At 57.6% G+C, this 18,930-nt stretch overlaps 1 pseudogene; it reads right to left on the bottom strand.

Moving 5' to 3' along the window:
• Positions 1-428: 428 nt before the first annotated feature.
• The window catches only part of LOC127025944 (scavenger receptor cysteine-rich type 1 protein M130-like), a 23,688-nt pseudogene continuing 5,186 nt past the window's right edge, over positions 429-18,930 (bottom strand).

The raw sequence follows: 18,930 nt of genomic DNA, 5'->3' as shown, positions 1-18,930 counted from the left end.
CAGCGGGGCCCAGGCAGGGGGAAAGAGCAGCTGGAAACCCAAGGGTGAGGAAATGGGTGCTGCCGCTGAGGTGCATCACGGGACCTATCAGAGAGCCATTTGGACTCGAAAGTGCCTGTGGCCAGCAGGATGGAAATGTCTCTGTCAGCAGGATTATTCCCCAGGGACCATGGGCTCTCGCAGCCCCACAGCCTGACACCGAGCCTGCGCCCCTTCCGCACTGCCATGTCCTTCTTCTCTGCTCCCCCTGGTGAGCCTCAGGGAGACACCCCGCCACCTGGGCAGGCAAGCACCAGCTGTGGGTCAAAGCCCTCAGAGACTTTTAATAAGAAGAAATCTGGAGCACAGCATAAAGATGGGAATAAAAAGAGAGGAAACTCCAGGCGGTTTCTGCTGCCCATGGGTCAAGGGAGACAGTTCCCATGTGCTCACAGCTCTCCCAGCTGCACAGACCTCTCCTCCGTCCCGGCTGCACCCAGCTGCACAGCAGGGATGGGCTCTCCTGGCCTGGGGCTCAGGGACTGTTGTGCACAGAGCTCCACTGTCACAGCCTTTGTGTCCTCACGGGGATGTGCCAGAGACACCTCTTCAGCATCATCATAGCCCATGCTTGCCAGGGACAGGGACAAGGTGTCTCCTTCAGCTCTGGGGACCCCGACACTTGTCCGGGAGCGCAGGCTGGCCCCTGCAGGCAGCAAGGCAGGACATTGCAGTTCACCTCATGGGGTCTGTACATCATCTTCCTCCCAGCTCCTCACCACATTCAGCTCCTTCTCCCACCCCCAGTCCCTCCAAGGAAAACTCCTGGGGCAGGTTCCCCCTTCCCAGGAGGTTGGGTCTCAGGACAGCAGCGACTCGGGTGCCACCAGGGATGGCACCCCAGGAACCAGCAGTGCTAAATTTCCCTCTCACCTCTGGGTGCATCCCTGGGCCCTGCTCCCTCCTCTGGCACCCTGGACATTTCCCACTCGCCCTGCTCAGGGGCAGCGTCCTCCCCAGGGTCAGAAACCTCCCTGGCATCATCATAGCCATGCGCTGGCTCACCTGCGACCAGGACAAGAACATCTGAAAGGAGAGGGAGCTGGTGACAGTGAGAAGATACGTCCTGCAGAGCAGAGGACAGGAGGAGGCGCAGGGACACAGGGCTGAGACACTGGTGTTGGCAGCGCCACAGGAGACCCCCGTGTCCTCCCCATCTCTGACGCTGACACTCAGTGACACCTCTGTCCAACACATGTCTGCAGGGAGACGAAGCCCTTCCTGCCTCCGTTACCTGCTGCTGATGCCAGACCATCCTCCTCCTCGCTGAGCCCAGGGGAGGCCTGCAGCTGGCTCAGGGACTCCTCTGAAGAAGAGCCTGGAGAGATGCACAGTGGGTGTTATGGAGCGAGCCCCACTGACCTGGCCCATGGTCAGCGCTGCTGGGGAAGGGGGACCCACAGAGCTGGGGCTGCATGGGGAGGAGGGCTGGGAATTTACCCTGCTCCCCTGGCACAAACCCTGTCTCAAAGGTGCTCCCAGAGGTGCCCTAGGACAGCCCTTCCCTCCCTCCTTGGGTGTCACATGGGGTGCAGGGGCAGAAAGAGAGGGCTGTCCAGCTGGGACGGTGAAAGGTGGTTGGGAGAAAGCTCCTCTCCTGGCCCAGGACCTGGATGCTCTCCCCACACACCACATGGCACCAGTGCTGCAGGGACCACGGGCTGGGGGCTTCAGGGGATCAGCTCTGGGTTGGGCCAGGGAAGGGTCTCCTGCAGATGTGCCTCCAGGGAGGACCCACACCCACCTGAGCGACCAAACCTCGCCTGCTTCTCCCATGCTGGGCTGTAACCGATCTCCTCGTACACGGCCTCGGGGAAGAGCTCCTGAGCTCTCCTGGAGCCTGGGGATAGAGGCAGGGCTGGCAGAGGGACAGGCAGAGAGCCAATGGGACCCCACTGTGCTCCCCCAAACCTCTTCCTTGGGCCAGCCCAGCACTGCTCCGACAGCACAGCCCCACTGCACTGTCCAGGCATGGCTGCCACATCCCCGGTGAGGGCAACATTGCTGTGGAGATCCTCTGGGGCAGCATCACCCTCACATCATCCCTTTGGAGACAGCGCTCATGCCCCTCTGGCCCCTGGGTCATGCCCCCTTGTCTGACCCTGGAGCAGCTCCCATGTTTCCTCTCCACCTGGAGCTGCCCTCTCTCTGCCCCACGGGTCTATAGCAGGGCCCCTGCCCTTCTGGTGGGTGGGCAGGGCTGGGCAGAGGGACAGGCTGGGAGCCTGACACCATGGAAATGGACCCTCCTGCCCCACGCTCCTCCTAGCATCTCCATTGCCCAGAGTGCCCTCCACCAATACCCAGAGCACTGCCAGCCTTGGCCATCTCCCCTCTGCTCACATCTCCCCAAGCCCCACTCTCCCCGTTTCTCTCCTTGCCTCTGGCCAGCTCCCCCCACCTCTGGGCTCTCTCCACCCCTTGCTGCTGGTGCCCCACGGCCAGGCACTCACTGGGGTGGTGTCTGGGACAGGTGGCAGCACACAGTCCCACCCCCTCAGCTCTGCCTGTGCCCCTCACTGACATCCCGCAGCACCCCACAGCCCTTCCAGGAGGTATCTTCCCCTGGCACCATTGTGGAAGGGCCCACCTCTGCGCCCAGTCCTGGTGCTTAGCACTTGCCCAGCCAGGAGGGCCAGGAGCAGGCAGAGAAGGGCCCCCAGGATGATGCAGATGATGACGGGCACTGAGACTCTCCCGCTGCCAGTCAGACGGCCTCGAGTGGGATCTGCATGGGCAAGAACATGGAAGGGGCAGCACCAGGCCTGGGAGAGGTGGAGGCAGCATCAGTCCTGACCCCCATCACACAAGGCAGCAAGGGGTGGAGTGCCCCAGGGTGAGTGATGGGCAAGCTTCTACCCTGCTGAGTAAATTACAACCCTCCCTAACCCCCCCCACCCTCCCAGTGCCTCCTCCTGGGAGTTTCACACCCCAGCAAGGAGCCCCTTCCATCCAGCTGTGGGTCACAGCCTGGCCCCGGGGATACCCAGCCCCGGGGGGAGGACAAGTTACCTGCTTGGGGTGGGAATGCTGCCGTCCTGGGTGTAGCTGCAGAAGAGGCAAAGGAGAGCTGGGCTGAGAGGGTGGTGTGCGGGTCCCGGGAGCCTCCTCCCCAACACACTGTGTGTGTGTCTGGAGATGCCCTGACACATCCCCCCCAAATTGCCCCTCCTGTAGTGCTAGAAAGGGAGGCCGGGACAGGGCCCAGTCGCCTCTGCTCTGGGCAGGCAGGCAGGAAGGCACAGGCAGCCCAGGGGATAGCCCTGGGGCTGCAGGGCCCCACGTGCAGTGGCCAGAGGACGTCCAGTTCCACCGAGGCTGCTCCGCACTTGCACCAGCCTCCTGCACTCCACAGGATGTTCCTGCTCTCGGGAGGTCAGGGCCCATGCCAGGACCAAGTGGGTGTAAGGCTTTCCCCAGCTCCCTGCCAAGACCCGAGCAAGGGGTCCCAGCCCTGCCACTCACCTGAGCAGCGCACGGCAGCATCTTCCTTATGCCGACAAGCACCGCTGTCCCCAGGACGGGCCCAGCAGTCCTGCAGAGACAGCTCTGTCCCCCGGCACTCCACCTGCTCCAGCCAGATAGGCCCATCCCCATCCCAAACGCAGCCTCATGCAGGGCAGACACCGCGGGGCCACAGCCCAGCTGCCTGCATGCCACCTCAGCATCCCGCATGTCCCAGGAATCGTCGCACACTGTCCCCCAAGAGCCACGGTGCCAGACCTCCACTCTGCCTGAGCACCTGTCCTTGCCTCCCACCGCACGAATCTTCTCCCTGGCTGGAGAAGGCAAAGACTTCCCATGGCACTGAGACAGCAGGCAGAGCCCTGCCAGACAAGAAGGGTACACAGGGGAGCAGCTCCCTACCTGTGCAGCTGTGGAGTTGGGGCACGGGGCCAACGGGGTCGGGGGCATTTCTGGGCGTCCCCCTGAAGAAGGAAACACTGTGGTGAAGGGGCTGGTTCAGGGGATGGTGCAGAAGAGAGCAGGGCTGAGCTCTGCTTGCACCTCCCTGTGCCATCTTGGTCACAGCAGCAACCGAAACCCTGGTCATTCAGGGGACACACGCAGGACTGTGGGAGACCCTGACTGCTCAGCCCCAAAAGGTCCCTGGTTCAGAGAGCAGCAGGAGGGTGTCCATGGAGGGGAGGCTCTTCTGAACCCTGTCTGGTCTCTTCTGAGACCTCACCTGGAGATGCCTCTGCCTCCCGCAGGTGCTGCTGGCAGCCTGTGTGGCAACTGCTGCTGGACGTGGGTGGCTGTGGTCACGTTTGTGCCACCAGCAGCAGAAGGGTCTGACATGGCAAGGAAAAGCCCTTCCAAGCTCTTTCTCTGTGTTTGGCCGTGCCCACCAGGGAGCAGGAGCTGGGGTGACAGTGGTGCCCAGGTGGCTCCTGAGTTACCATTGCAGGTGATGTGGATCTCATCTCGCAGGTCTTCACATGACTGCGGGTTCCAGGGAGTGGAGGGACACTGCCAGAAGGAGCTGGTTTTCTCCCCACACTGCACGTTATCCAGCCAGGCAGGGCCAGACACCCTGCGTAGGGCAGGCGTGTTTCCAGGGATCCTCCATCCCCGCAGCCCAGCTCCTGGCATGCCAGTGACACCGTGTCAAGAGTCATCGAGTTGGAGCAAATGCTCCCCCATGTCCCGTTGTAGAAAACCTGCAGGCGCCCGGAGCAGCCGTCGCTGTTCTCCAGCCTCAGGGCCACAAACTCTGCGAGGAAAGGCACCAAGGGGGAACAGGCTGGTGTGGGGCTGTGGGAGCCAGGACACCTCTGCACCCCCCAGGCCCTCAGGCGGGCAGGGGCAGGGCCAGCAAGTCCCCTTTGCACCCAGGGGCAGAGAGAAGTCCCTGACGGACAGACACCCCTGCCCTTCCCGCTAACCCTCGGGGACTGCTGAGCTCCCCAGGGACCCCAGTGGGACTGAGGGTGCCCGTGCATGGGTGTCCACAGGACGGGCTCGGGCAGGAGCTCAGAGGCAGTCAGGAACAGCCTTGGCCATGCCTGGCTCTCCTTGTGTCCTGGCCTCCCCAGGAACCAGGCTCCCACCACAGGTCCTGGCACACACCTGAGCAGATGACTCCCACGTCCTCTTTGTGCCCGCAGTCGTGCTGCCCCCAGGGCCCAGCAGGGCAGTCCCAGAGAGCAGCTTCGGTCCCAGAGCAGTTCACGCCATCCAGCCAGATCTGCCGGAGCCTTCCCCAAACCGAGCAGAGCCAGCCGCCTCCACCGCCCCTCCACAGCCCAGCTGGTGGCAAACGACGGCGGCATCAGACAGGTCCCAGCCATCGTCACACACAGTCCCCCAGGTGCCCTGGTAGTACAGCTCCACTCTCCCAGCACAGCGCCCAGTCCCGTTCACCAGCCGGACCCGCCGGCTCCCTGTAGTGGGTAGAAAGCCCAGTTGCTGTCAGGGCCTGGCTGCCCACCCACCCCGTCACCTGGGGGGCCCATGCAGTGCTGCTCACCCCAGCAAATGACTCCCACGTCTTCCGCAACCCCTGCTGCCAGTGCACTCTCAGGCAGGGAGGTGTTGCAGAGGGCCAGGTTGGCCTCGTGCCCTGCGCACCGGACCCCTCGCAGCCCCACGGGGCCCGTCCCTCGCTCAGGCTTTGGGGGGTTGTAGGCTGTCCCTGCCTCTCCGCACCGCAGCTGCCGGCACACCACACTGGCCTCCTGCATGTCCCACTCATCATCCAGAACTCTGCCCCACATCCCATGCTGGAAGATCTCCACTCGTCCGTCGCACCGGCTCCCTCCGCCCACCAGCCGCAGGGATGCAAAGCCGGCTGAGCCTGGGGACAACAGAGATACCACAGCCATCGGCGCACTGGGGAGCAGGGCATCCTTCAGGGAGCAGGGCAAGGGGGATTTTCTGACCAAACAGGACATGATTGAGCCTTTTGCTGACGAGAAGTGAGGGCAAAGCCTGGGTCCTCTCTGCAGCTCACACCCAGGTCTGCTGCTGCTGGAGTACCCAGGCAGCTCCTGCCTGCCTCGTGGGATGAGGCTTTGCAGGGTTCTCTGCGGGGATGCGATATGGTTGTCTGCAGCCAGAGGGATGGAGCAGAGCCCTGCAGCCCTGTCCTGGGCTCATCCCACAGTACGAGAACAGAGGAGCCCAGGCCTGGTGGTGGCGCTGGGGCTAAGGCACTGCCCTGGGGGTAGATGCTTGCCTCCGTTCAGTGCTCAGCTCTCCCAAAGCAGAGCGGTCAGTCTGAGCAGGCAAAGCCCTCCAGATGGCTCCTGGGGATGCCAGGGTTCGTCCAGGGAGAACTTCAGCCTGGTACTGCCATGGGACCCCTGCTTTGGGTGGCCGTGTCACACACAAAGGGCAGATGGAGTTAATGCAGCATTTTTCCGGCACTCACCTGAGCAAATGACAGCAGCAGTGTTCCCGTGGGAGCATGGTGAGGCCCCCAGGGTGATCACTGGGCACTGTGCTAGGTGGGCTTCAGTGCCGTCACAGTGGAAGGAGTCTCTCCAGACAGGGCCAGTCTCTCTCCCAAAATGCTCTCCTCCAGGAATGGCCTCAGCAAACCCACAGTTGAGTTGATGACAGAGAACGTGGCATCCGAGAGATCCCAGCGGGAGGCACAGAGGGTCCCCCAGGTCCCCAGCACCTGGACCTCCACCTTCCCCGCACACGCTGTGCTGCCGTTCACCAGCCTGAACCCTGTGTACTCTGGGGACAGAGGAGGAGGAGAGAGGTGGATTGGTGCTCTTGTACCCTCAGGAGCTGGGGGAGAGGCCAGAGGACAGCATGCCTTTCTTCTCCTTCTCAACTATTTTCATGCTGCAGACAATGCCATCATCCTCCTGTCCCCACACCCAGCCTAGCACATTCCTTGCTCTGTTCCCCAACCCCTGGCACAGCCCCCGTGTCCCTGAGTCCTTACGTGTGCAGGTGACAACAGCGCTGTTTGCGTGGGTGCAGGGCTGCTCCCTGGAGGACCCTCTGAGGCAGGAGATGAGGAGGGATTCATTCCCCACACACTGCAGCTCTCCGTCCCACACGGCACTGACCCCTTCTCCAAAGTGAGCTGCCTCAGCGACAGGCAGGGCTCTGCCGCACTGCAACTCCCTGCAGACCACGTCAGCAGCTTTGGCACCAAAGTGTGAAGCACAGACAGTTTTCCACTGGTCCCTGTCATGGATCTCCACACGTCCTGAGCAGCGGCTCTTCCCTTCCACCAGACGGACAAATCCTGGGAAAAAACCAAAACACCTGGCAGTTCCCAGAGCCCTCTGGCAGTTAAATGCCCACATCCTGCATCACCTCCAAGCAAGCTGTGACCAAACTGCCCATTGCACATCCCAGAGGAAGCTGTTGGGGAGTGTTGGTGACACAAACACATCCAGGCCCCCTGCACCCCTTCTCTACACCATCACAGCACTCGAGGGTATGTGTCTGTTGCAGACTCACAGCCACAGGTACTGCTCAGACAAACTGCTCCCACACAAGGTCCCCTGTGCTGCCGGCATGGTTCCCCCAGCACCGCAGTGGTGGGAGCAGTTGGGTCCAGGAGAAGTGGCCCAGATGATACTGACTGCTGCAGCCTGCTCAGCCCCTGCAGAGCTTTGGGCCAGGCAGGACCATCACCCTGAGGCAACCAGAAGCGCACCCTGATCCCAGGGCTGTTCCTGGAGGATTGGGAGGTTCCTTTTAGGTGGGAGATGTCACAGAGCACAGAAATGGCAGCTGTTATCATGGCTGGTGCCTGTCCAGACCCCTCGATGCTTGCCTGAGGGGGATCTTCTCAGTCAGGGACACATCACTCTGCCCAGAGATGCACACAACCCAGATCAACGGCCGGACAGAGGGCCGGAGACTCTGCATGCCCCCTGGCCTCACGCTCTCAGGGAACAGCAGGCACGATGAGGATCAGGAAGCGCTGCCAAAGTCCCCGTGTCATGGGCAGTGTGGGGAGCCGTGGGCAGGCAGGAGAGATTGGACAGTGGGTCAGCGCTGCCTGCACAGGGTCGTGTCCCACAGGGCTGTCACAGCCCCAGGGATTTCCCACTGCCAGCCTGTGATGTGGTGATGGGGAGGGAGCAGCCACGGCCAAGCAGCCACCAAGCCCTGAGGCCTCGCAGTGCTGGACCACACAGCCGAGCCCTGGGACAGGCAGCGAAGAGCTTTGTGGCCACCCTGCTCCTTTGCACAGGGCCCAGCACTCATCCTCTCTGAAAAGCCCCTTCAATTCAGTCGAGGTACTCATGTCTGTGAGGGGGAATAACCCAGCGTGACCAGCCATCTCATGCCAGTCCTCCAAGACCTGGGGTGCCTAGCAAGTCCCCCTGGTGTTTCCAGCACAGGGACCCTCAGCAATTGGCTGGGAACTGGCAGAATGGGTGGAGGTTGATGAAGCCCAATGGACACCCTGGGTCAGGGATGGAGGATTCATCTGCAGCCCAAGACACACGAGGTGGGGCTGAGACACTGTGGCAGAGTTAGTTCACCTCGGGGGTAGGCTCCCCCTGGCCTTTCCCTGGGGACTGGTTACATCAGCAATGACAGTCCCAGCTTGGCAGTGTGCTTGGCCACACTGGACCCAGCTCCAGCATCTGCTTGTTGCTCCCTGAGGGCACACCCAGGTCCCTTCCCCCGTCCCAGCCCCAAAGCTAGGCAAAAGACTGACCCCTTACCTGAACACGTCACTCCAGCATCCTCACCATGACACAGTTATTTTCACCCCATCCTGCGTGTTTGCAGTCAGACAGGGCAGACTCGGTGCCAGTACAGCCAACGTCATCCATCCAAATGGGCCAGATCCTGGCCCAAAGTGTCCGTACTGGTGAGCTCCAACAGCAGACCCACAGTCCAGCTGCTTACAAACCACTGCCGCATCATTCATACTCCAGTAGTCATCACACACGGTCCCCCACTGGCCCCTGTGTTTCACCTCCACTCTCCCAGCACAGCGTTTGCCACCATTCGCCAGCCTCACCTCCGCAGCACCTTTGAACATCAACATGAGGCGGGTCAGGAGAGCGCCAAGCCCCAGCACTGCAGGTCTGGGGGAACCCCTACCTGGGCCAAGTCAGAGGTAATGGGCTGGGAGCCCACTCCCCTCTAGGCTGTCCCCAGTGCAGTGTGGGGGTCCTTCTGGGCATCACATGCCATCCCACTGCACAAGGCACCTCTTTCTACCCAATGGCCACATGCCCCCCACCCATACCTGCCCAGCCCTGCACTGGGCACCCGTTCCTCCCCAGCCCAGCACCCCCCTCAACAGCCCTGTGTACTCAGGCCTGCAGCTTCCTGTGCAAACCACCTGCCCCACCACCATCCAAACGCACCCCATGGCTTTTTGAGTTCCCAGGGAGCACCGAGACAAATCCGAGGTTCCCCAGCCCATGTCCTCTCCTCGCCCTTGGCGTCAGTCTCTCTGTGGGTACACACTGCCCTCATGGGTCAGGGCTCCCCTGGAACAAGGGGCAGTGAGCAGCACACAAACCCTCCAGGCTACCCCAGAGGTTGGCAGTGCTCTGGGATCTCTGGGGCTGCCATCACCAGCTAGGCCACCACTGGCTCCAGAGGCACAGTGCTGGGCAACAGGAGTCCCAAAAGGGTACCCCACGAGAGGTGTCTATGAATGCAGCCAGCACAGGCTGCCCTAAGCACTGGAGCCCTGGAAAAGGAGATACTCTCTCCCACCCACATGGGCACAGGGAAAGGCACAGGCTCCATGGACTTGAGCCCCTTCTGCCCCTCATCTCAGTAGCACCTGCAAAGAAACCCCATTCCCAGGCGGATCCTGATGACCACCCTGGTAGCCCCTGGCCCTGGGCTGTGGGACAAGGCAGTCAGCACTTACCCGTGCACAGCTGTACCCAGAGCAGCAGCCACAGCATCTGAGGGACAGGACTCCCTCTCGGCCCATCCTGAGCCTCCTGCCCTGCCAGCACATCCCTGCTGCGCCACACTCCCTGCCACAGTTCCTCGCGACTCATGGGGACAATGATGACGAGAGGGCAATATATCTCTGCAGATGCCAGCCCAGCTACAGGAGGAGCCAATCAAGCGGCAGCACCTTTTTAGACATTATCGGGAGCTATCTCCCCTCCGACACAGCCCAGCCCTCCAATGAACTGCTCCAGCGCCATTCGTGACCATATATGAGGGATGGCTCCACTGCAGGTGTCACGTCACTGTGGTGGTGGTGCGTCACAGGACAGGGCCGGCTGTAGTGGGGGAAAATGGATTTTTCATGCCTTGAACCCTGCTGTGTGGACCAGGAGCTCTGAGCATCTCCTATACCGGGCACATCCAACAGCCCAAGGTGCGAGTGTCCAGCTGTCCCCGTGCCATGGGAACCACAGGCTGGACTGCACCAGGAGCTGTGTCAGGAAGGGAAGGAAACAGCCCCTGCCCCTGCTTCAGATCCTGCTGTGGTGGGAGCAGCAGCTGGGAAAGGGCCTTAGCTCAGGCCAGAGCCCCATCCCAGGAGTACTGGCTCAGCCGTCCTCCCTGGAGAGCCCCATGGAAGGTCGCTTCAAATGAGCTGGAGCTGGGACATGTCCCTTCCCTGGCAGCAGACACGCAGCCCAGAGCTCAGACGTATCCCTGCCTCTTGACATGTCACTGAGGGCCGTTATTCCCATGGGTGGCTCGGGAGCTGCAGCCTGCAGGTGCACAAACCACAGCCCACGTGGTCTTGCAGTGCGCCCTGCGCTCCCCCCACAGCGCCCGGGCAGGAAGCCTGTGGTTTCCTTCTGGCACCGTGCCCAGGCACATCCCTGTGGTGCCCCTGAGCCACCCCCACCCCGACTGCTCCAGCCAGGGCTGCAGGGGCTGCTCCTTCAGCCTCACAGACATGGGGCCGGGCAGCTCCCATCCTCTGTTGTGCCCTTCTGACAGCACACGGCCACTCTGCAGAGCCCCACAGCCATGGGGTGTCATCTTGTGACATGACCTCACACCCTCCTATGGCCACTGCTGTGTACTCATGGGTTATACTGACGGTGACCTCACACCCCTCCTACTGCCATCGCTGCGTGCTCATGAGTTACACTGTCACACGTGTGTGTGCAGTGTATGGACTGCTGCTGCTACATGTGGTTCTTCCAAAACCCCATATTTGGTTGTGGTCTAAATATTGACTTGGTGACATCAGAAGCACCTACACAAGCTATGTGCCAGCTTCTGCCCTATCAGCTACTCAGGCACCAGCAACATCACAAGCTCATACACAGCTATGTGCATGCTCCTGGCCTATCTGCTACTCAGCCACAGGTGATGTCATAGCATCTACTGCTGATATTGGCCTGCTCCTGCCCTATCAGCTACTCAGGCAGCAGTGACATTAGAAGCACCTACACATGCCATGGGCCTACTCCAGGCCTGTGAGCTACTCAGGCATGAGTGACCTCAGAAGCACAAACACAAGCCATGGGCCTGCTCCTGCCTATCAGCTTCTCAGGCACTAGTGACCTCAAAACAACCTACACATACCTGTTGTGCTTTAACCCTAGCCAGCACCTAAGTCCCACACAGTCGCTCGCTCACTATTTCACTAAATAGAAAGTTAATTCTATCCCACTAAAACCATACAGTGTCAGATGCCTGCTCCTGCCCTATCAGCTTCTCAGGCAGCAGTGACCTCACAGGAACCTATACACCCATTTGCCATGTCCTTGCTGTTGAGGTACTCTGCCTCCGGTGACCTCACAAGCACCTATAAGGGCCATACTCCTAGTACTGCTCTATCAGCTATTCAGTCAAGAGTGACATCACAAGTACATAGTACATGCCCAAGCCATGTGTCTCCCTCTTCCTATCAGCTACTCAGCACAGTGACCTGACCACCACATATCCACCTAGCTGCTATCTGCTCACCTATGAGATATCAAGGCACAAGTGACCTCACAAGCTCCAACACAAGCCATGTGCTACTCTTGGCCTATCTGCTACTCAGGTATCAGGAATCTCACAACACTTTCCACAGGCCATGTGCCAGCTCCCAGCCTATGATCTACTCAGGCACCAGTGACCTCACAAGCACATACCAACCTATTTGCTCTGTGCTCGTGTGGTGGGGTGACCCCATGTGGCAGCCCCCACCCAGTCACTTGCTCACTCCCCACCTGCGGGATGGGGGAGGGAACTGGAAGGGCAAAAGCCAGGAAAAAAGTCTCATGGGTCAAGATAAAGACAGTTTAATAAGTGGAGAAGTAATCACTCACAGCAGGAGATTGATGCCAAGCCAGTCTCTGAGCAAAGAACACACACCCACTCCCCAGTTTTACTGCTGACCATGACGTCATATGGTGTGGAATATCCCTTTGGTCCGCTGGGGTCAGCTGTCCTGCTTTGTCCCTCCCAGCCTTCTCGCTGTGGGAGGCGAGTGAGAAAGAGAGAAGGCCTTGACGCTGTGCAAGCACTGCTCAGCAATAGCTCCAATGTCAGTGTGTTCTCAACACTGTTTTGGCCACCAAGGCAAAGCACAGCACCATAGGGCTGCTAACAAGAAAATTAACTCCATCCCAGCCACACCCAGTACAATCTCCACCCCTTCTTCCACACCAGTTGCATCCTGCTCAGGTCCTACAGTATTCAATACAAATGTACATTACATCCACCACCCCTCACCCCTTCCCCATGCTTTCACATGACATACACACAGCATACTGGCTTTGGCTGGTGTGGCTCAGGTGGACCTGGACAAGTGCCAGCACACTCCTGACTTCTCCCCTCACTCACTCAGCCAGAGCTTTTTGAACATTCCATCAGGTTATCAACCTAAGGACAAGGAAATCTATAATAGCACCACTCTGCACCGCACAGTGTCTTGCAGGTAGCTGTGAGACCCCCACACCCATGGGAAAGGGAGTTCCCCCACTACCACCCTGCCTCTCTCTTTGGCACCTCAAAATCCACTTTGCAGTTCATGGGCTCCCTGGCTGTTTCTTCTGCTTCCGTGGTCTTTTCTGAGATCCTCTTTGGGTCTTTTCTATACTGTCCCCATGCGCATATTCTTCTGAAGTTGCATTTTGTCCTGTTTTCCATGTTTGCAGACAGCATTGCCTGTGTCTTGCAGCACCGAGAAAAGCTCAGAGGCTGCCCCAGTAACCCTGCGTGGCCATCCTGCTGGGCTGGTCTGGATGTGGGGCCTCCTAGGCCACTTCCCAGGATTGGGCTCTTCTTTCCAACCCAGACAAGTTCCCCCAACCCAGACATGTCTGGCTTCTTCTGCAGCCTGGTAAAGTGGGGACCTCGACCCACCCTTGTATTTTCTTTCTATTCACATTTAAACTCTAATTCTTCATTCATTAGCTCTTATTAAAGAAGGTTTCATCCATTTCATACCTATATGATAATGGCTATTGTATTTAATTTCTCTGGCTTTATAACTGTTTATACATATAAAAAATACATAGATATACATTTATATAGATATATAAATGTATACACATACATACATGTATAGAAAGGTATATATATTTAAAATATTGTATCTATTAATAAATAAATAAAAAATATATTTCTATATATTTGGACACTCATATATATTATTTTTAAAAGTATATATCTTGTAATACAAATATATATTTTTATATCTGAGCACTTCCTTGTCCAAGCAGGCAGGCAGCCAGTCACAGGGCTGCATGAAACATGGGGGTATGACAGTGTCAAAAAATGGCTGCCACCCAACCACAATGCAGCATGAAAACATTGGGGAATGAGGCTGTCCGAACTGGGGCCTCCCTGTGTGTAACGACAGGGGCTTCCTTTGCTGATGTGCTTTCTGGGTGCACGGGGAGGGGAGGCTCCTTTTGCCAGCCAGTCACAGGTCTTCCTGAGAACACATGGGGTTGACACTGGCAAGCAATGGCCGTCAGCCAACACAGAGCAGTATGATGTTTAAGAACATGGCAGCCCACTCCCATAAAATGGCAGCCCCTGTTCATAGAATGGCAGCCCCCCAAATGGTGGCCAAACCAAAATGGCAGCCCCTGGGTATGGAGGGAAGGCCTTCTGGGTCAGAGGTACTTCCAGGTAAAGCAGAAGGGGTGCCGCTCCTTCCAGGCAATCCCCACAAGGCACGTGACCAGTAGAGGGAGTGACTTCCAGGGCAAATGGCCCTCAGCAGCTGGCAGTGGGTGGGCAGGGCATTGCTCATGTCTTACCTGCAAGTACCGTGGTGCCTGTGCTCCTGCGTGTTCCAGGGCAATGAACCAAATAAGCACAAGGAAGGCACGTGGTGAGGTAAAAAATGCTTCTTTTGTGCCGTGGTCAGATAAACGGGTCCCTGTGGTGTCAGAGCTTCAGTGTTTGTGCCTGAGCTAAGAACTTCCCCGACTCCGTGCGCTTCAAGACGGCACAAACCCTTCTCAAAAAACCCACTACGGGACCCTCCTGGGTCTCGTGTGAAATCTGCACTACTGTGCTGAGATCCCCTCGAGCAGGGACGGCACAAAAGCCTTTTCCACGTGGCTCCTCACCTGGCTGTGGTCTCCCTGTTTCTCAGCACCTGAAGTCCCCCTCCATCTCCTACCATCCCTGGATCTGGTGGTGGCAGTGCTGCACTCGGTGGTGCTTCCAGCAGTGAACCCCCTCACCTACAGCATGAGGAACCAGGAGCTCAAGATGCCATTAGGAAAGGGCTTACATAAAAGTAATTTACCTGTTGCAAACAATAGTGATAAACTCCCCATCCCTCTCCACAAACAACTCCCAGGATACCCATCCCAAATGGTGCTTTGATGTATTCATCGTTACTGTTACCAGTCTCATTAGCATTAGCTTTATTTTATTGTTACTTGTGGTGATCATGTTCGCAGACAAATGTTTGGATTTGTCTCGCTTGTCCAGAGCATGAACATGCTCTGTCTCACCTGGAGCCTGTGTAAGAGTGTGTCTAACACTGGGCGGAGCTGACTCCCCCATAGGCTCTCTGTAATAAACTGGGATCTCCCCAGTGCACTGGGGAAATTAGCAGCAGTGCTCCCCATCCAGCTGAGCTGCTTCCCACCTTGACAGCAAGGCCAGTGTGGAGTCACCCTGTGACCCCAGGCACCACAGCCAAATGGCTCTGCAGAGCAGCACCGCCAGCTCGGGCCCTGCAGGGATGATGGGAAGGGGCCAGGAACAGCCATGGTAGATCAGCAGAGGGTTAGGGAGAGCTCAGAACAGAGATGACCTAGGCTGGAAATTGCCTCAGAGACAAAAATACCAGTGTTCATCTAATCCAAGACAATGCCCAGACTGTGGGTGCCCTAAAGCACGTTCATGGTGCAGAGGCAGAGGTCCTCACTGTCCTGGTGCTCCACCAGGCCTGGGTAGTGGATGAAGAAGGGCTGGTGCTCACAACTACCCATCTCTTAGTGCCATCGCCCCTCCTCAAGGTGGCATCAAAAGGGAGGCTGGGACCCTGCGTCAGGCCTGCACTGAAGGAAGCATGACTCAGCAGCCCTGCGAGTTTGCTGCTGTCCCTCAGTCTCTGTGCCCAGCACTATGTCCTTGACACAGCCTCCTCCACCCCATGCCTGTCCTTCACTCCAAAGTCACCCCCAGTCCTAGTTCCCCCTAGCAGCCATTTCCAGCCCTGGCCATTCATCCACTGTGGTCCAGCTGAGGGCTGATCTTTTGAAATATGACCAGCCCCGTCCTCTTGCTGGGCTCAGTGTGTGCACTTGGGGAACACCCAGACCTGCATGGGCTCAGACATGCCCAGAGCCTGGCAGACCCCAGAGCAGGGCTGTCTGCAAAGCCTCACATGGGCCATGGCCAAGGCAGGGAAGGGTCGGGTGCTGGGGCGAGCAGTCAAAGCCAGACGGCCACAGGGGAATGGGCACTGAGGTCTGTCGCGGAACTCTGCCAGGAGGATGTTTCCCCACCCCTGAATGCACTCTTCTCTGCTCACCCCTTCTGCGTGCAATTCTGCCGCATTGTCAGCCCACAGGTACCGCCATAGTTCCTCGATGTTAGGTGCTTGGCATCTCAACATGGCCTTTGATGAGCCTCTGCAGGGACCCCCAGTGAGCGTCTCTTCTTGGAGCTGGCCACCACATGCTGGCTGCATTCACAGGGGATCCTGGTGAGGCCACATCAAGGGACAATGAGGACAAGAAGCAGGAAGGGAAATTTCAAATGAGGTTTAAGGGAAAAAAAATCACCTTGATAGTTGATTAGTACTGGCTGCAGGGCCCAGAGGTTTTCAAAACTCAAGTGGAGAAAGCACTGACCAATGCATTCTAGCTGACATGTTCTCCCTGCTCAGAGCAGATAAGTAGCACTAGACACCTCCATGGGTCCCTTCTGACCCTTCTTGGTGGTATGTCTGGAGATCGCCTAGTCGAGTCCCCACTGCTCAAGCAGGATCAGCTAGAGCAGGTTTCCCAGTAGAGGATCCAGCTGGGTTTTGAATATTTCCATGGATGGAGACTCCACAACCTCTCTGGGCAACCTGTTCCAGTGATCAATCACCCTCCCAGTAGAGAAGTGTTTTATTGTATTCAGATGGAAGTTCCTGTGCTTCAGTTTCTACCCATTGTCTGTCACTGTGCAGCAGGGAGAAGATTGTGGCTCCCTCTTCTTCATTCCCTCCCATCAGGTATTGATACACATTGATAAGATGTGTGAGCCTTCCCTTCTGCAGGCTAAAAAGTCCCAGCTCTCTCAGGCTCTCCTCCTGAAGGATGCTTGTGTGACTTCAGAATCTTTGTGGCCCTTTGCTGGACTCGCTGCAGTAAGGCCATGTCTCTCTTGTAGTGGGCAGCCCAGCACTGGACACAGCACTCCAGATGGGGCTTCCCCAGTGCTGACTAGAGGGGAAGGATCACCTCTCTCGACCTGCTGGCAAACCGCTCCTGAATGGAGCCCAGGGGCTGTAGGCCTGCTTTGCCACACAGCCACACTGCTGGCTCATGGGCAGCTTGCTGCCCTCCAGGGCCCCCTGGTCCTTCTCTCAAAACCTGCTTTCCAGCCAGTCAGCCCCCAGCCTGTACTGGTCCGTGGGGTTATTCCTGCCCAGGGGCAGGACTTTGTGTTTCCCTTGGTTGAACTTCATGAGGTTCCTCTCTGCCCAGTTCTCCAGCCTGCCCAGGTCCTTCAGAGCAGCAGTGGCAACCAGATGGTGTATCAGCCACTCCTCCTGTTGTGGTTTAACCCAGCCGGCAACTAAGCACCACACAGCCGCTCACTCCCTCCCCCCCGTTGGGATGGGGGAGAGAATTGGAAGAGTAAAGTGAGAAAACTCGTGGGTTGAGATAAAGACAGTTTAACAGGTAAAGGAAAAGCCACGCACGCAAGCAAAGCAAAACAAGGAATTCATTCACTACTTCCCACCTACAGACACACATTAAGAGCTGACACAATGAAGCTTCCGTTCATGGGGACCTTGAGAAACTCTGGGATTTGGCCAACAGAAACCTCACCAGGTTTTACAAGGAGAAGTGGCCAGTCCTGCATCAGGGCAGAATAGCTCCGTGTATCAGGGCAAGCTTGGAGGTGACCGGCTGAGGAGTGATCCTGAGGAGAAGGCCATAGTTGCTACAAGAGATGCTATAGGAGCCAGTAAGCATGTTGACCCAAATAAGGCCAGCTGCATACAGTCCTTAATTAGGAGGAGTGTGGCCACTCAGACCAGGGGGAGTTACCTCTCCCCTTGACTCATCAGTGGTGTGGCCACATCTGGAATAATGTGTCCTGGTGTGGGGCTCCATGTTGTGCAGGAGTGGGGAGGAACTGGAGAAAGGTTGAGAGGACGTCTGCCAAGATGGACTTAAGGGGCTGAATCACATGAGTTGTGAAATGGATTCCTGTGTAGAGGAAAGAGCATGAGAAAGGAAAAATTTGAGAGTCTGAGGCTGGGCATGAAGACAAATGAGATGTCACTTGAAGGGGAATGCCGTGGTGCAACAGGTCACCGAGGGCAGTAAGGGGGTGTGTCTGTGATGAGCCAATGGCTTTGTGTTTCAAAGGCATCAGTACAGGTAGGAACATGCGAGGGTGAAGCAAGGTGGGGAAGTTAGGATAGTGTGTCGACAGCCTGCAGGGAAAGAGGAGCAAGCGTGGGACAGTGTAGGACATCCTGTGGTGGAGATGGCTGACAGCGCTACTGTACAAGAACTGATTTGACAGAGAGATAGGAAGGATAGCTATAAACAAATGAAGGAGCTGATTAAGGAGTTCATTCTGACTTGTGAAAGATGGGGCAAGTTTCTAATTTCCTGAAGGTCAAAGCAGCAACCAGATACTTGGGAAGTATGTGAATGAACAAAAACAAGGCAAGGAGGAATGTCTCTGCAGCACAAGACTCCTGGCGCAGGGGCTCCTCAGGCTCCTCCTGCTGCCCCTGCGACAGAACACCTGCCCAAGCTGCTGCATGCAGAAAGAAGTTTCTCTTTGTAATTTCTTCCCCCGTAAGCACAGAGTTGCTTCTTTCTTCTTCTCCAGGGAATTCCCCATCCCCAGAGAGCCTTCCCCAGGGCAGTGTGTCCATGCTGGCCTAGCCAGCCATTACTTCCCCTCCCTGTGCTCCCTGCAGGGCCCTGAGCTGGCTGTGCTGCTCTGCAGGGCAAGTGGGTGGTGGTGCCCAAAACACACAAGGAGACAATCCCAGGCAGATCCCTGCTGATCATTCAGGGATCACGTCCCGGGGCACTGGGCATGTACATGTGAAGGCTCAGCCCAGGCCCATTCCCAAACACATCGCCCTATGCTCTCCTCCCTCAGCCCACGGAGAACTTGAGCACAGCAGTACAGCTTTGTAAGTGGAAGTTTCTGCAGCCTGCCTTCACTTCAGCTTTGGAAGAAGAGCCCAACCTCCAGACACTGGCCCTGAGGAAACACCCTTTTATTGCAGAGATGTGAGACAGGAGGCCAGCTGTACCGTAGTGCCAGACACAAGTACAAAGGCCTCTGGGTCAGACAGGCTGG

The sequence above is a fragment of the Gymnogyps californianus genome, chromosome 26 (assembly GCF_018139145.2).
Source record: "Gymnogyps californianus isolate 813 chromosome 26, ASM1813914v2, whole genome shotgun sequence".
Classification (NCBI taxonomy): Eukaryota; Metazoa; Chordata; class Aves; order Accipitriformes; family Cathartidae; genus Gymnogyps; species Gymnogyps californianus.
The sequence above is the reverse complement of the archived record's forward strand: the minus strand, read 5'-3'. Positions and strand labels throughout refer to the sequence as shown.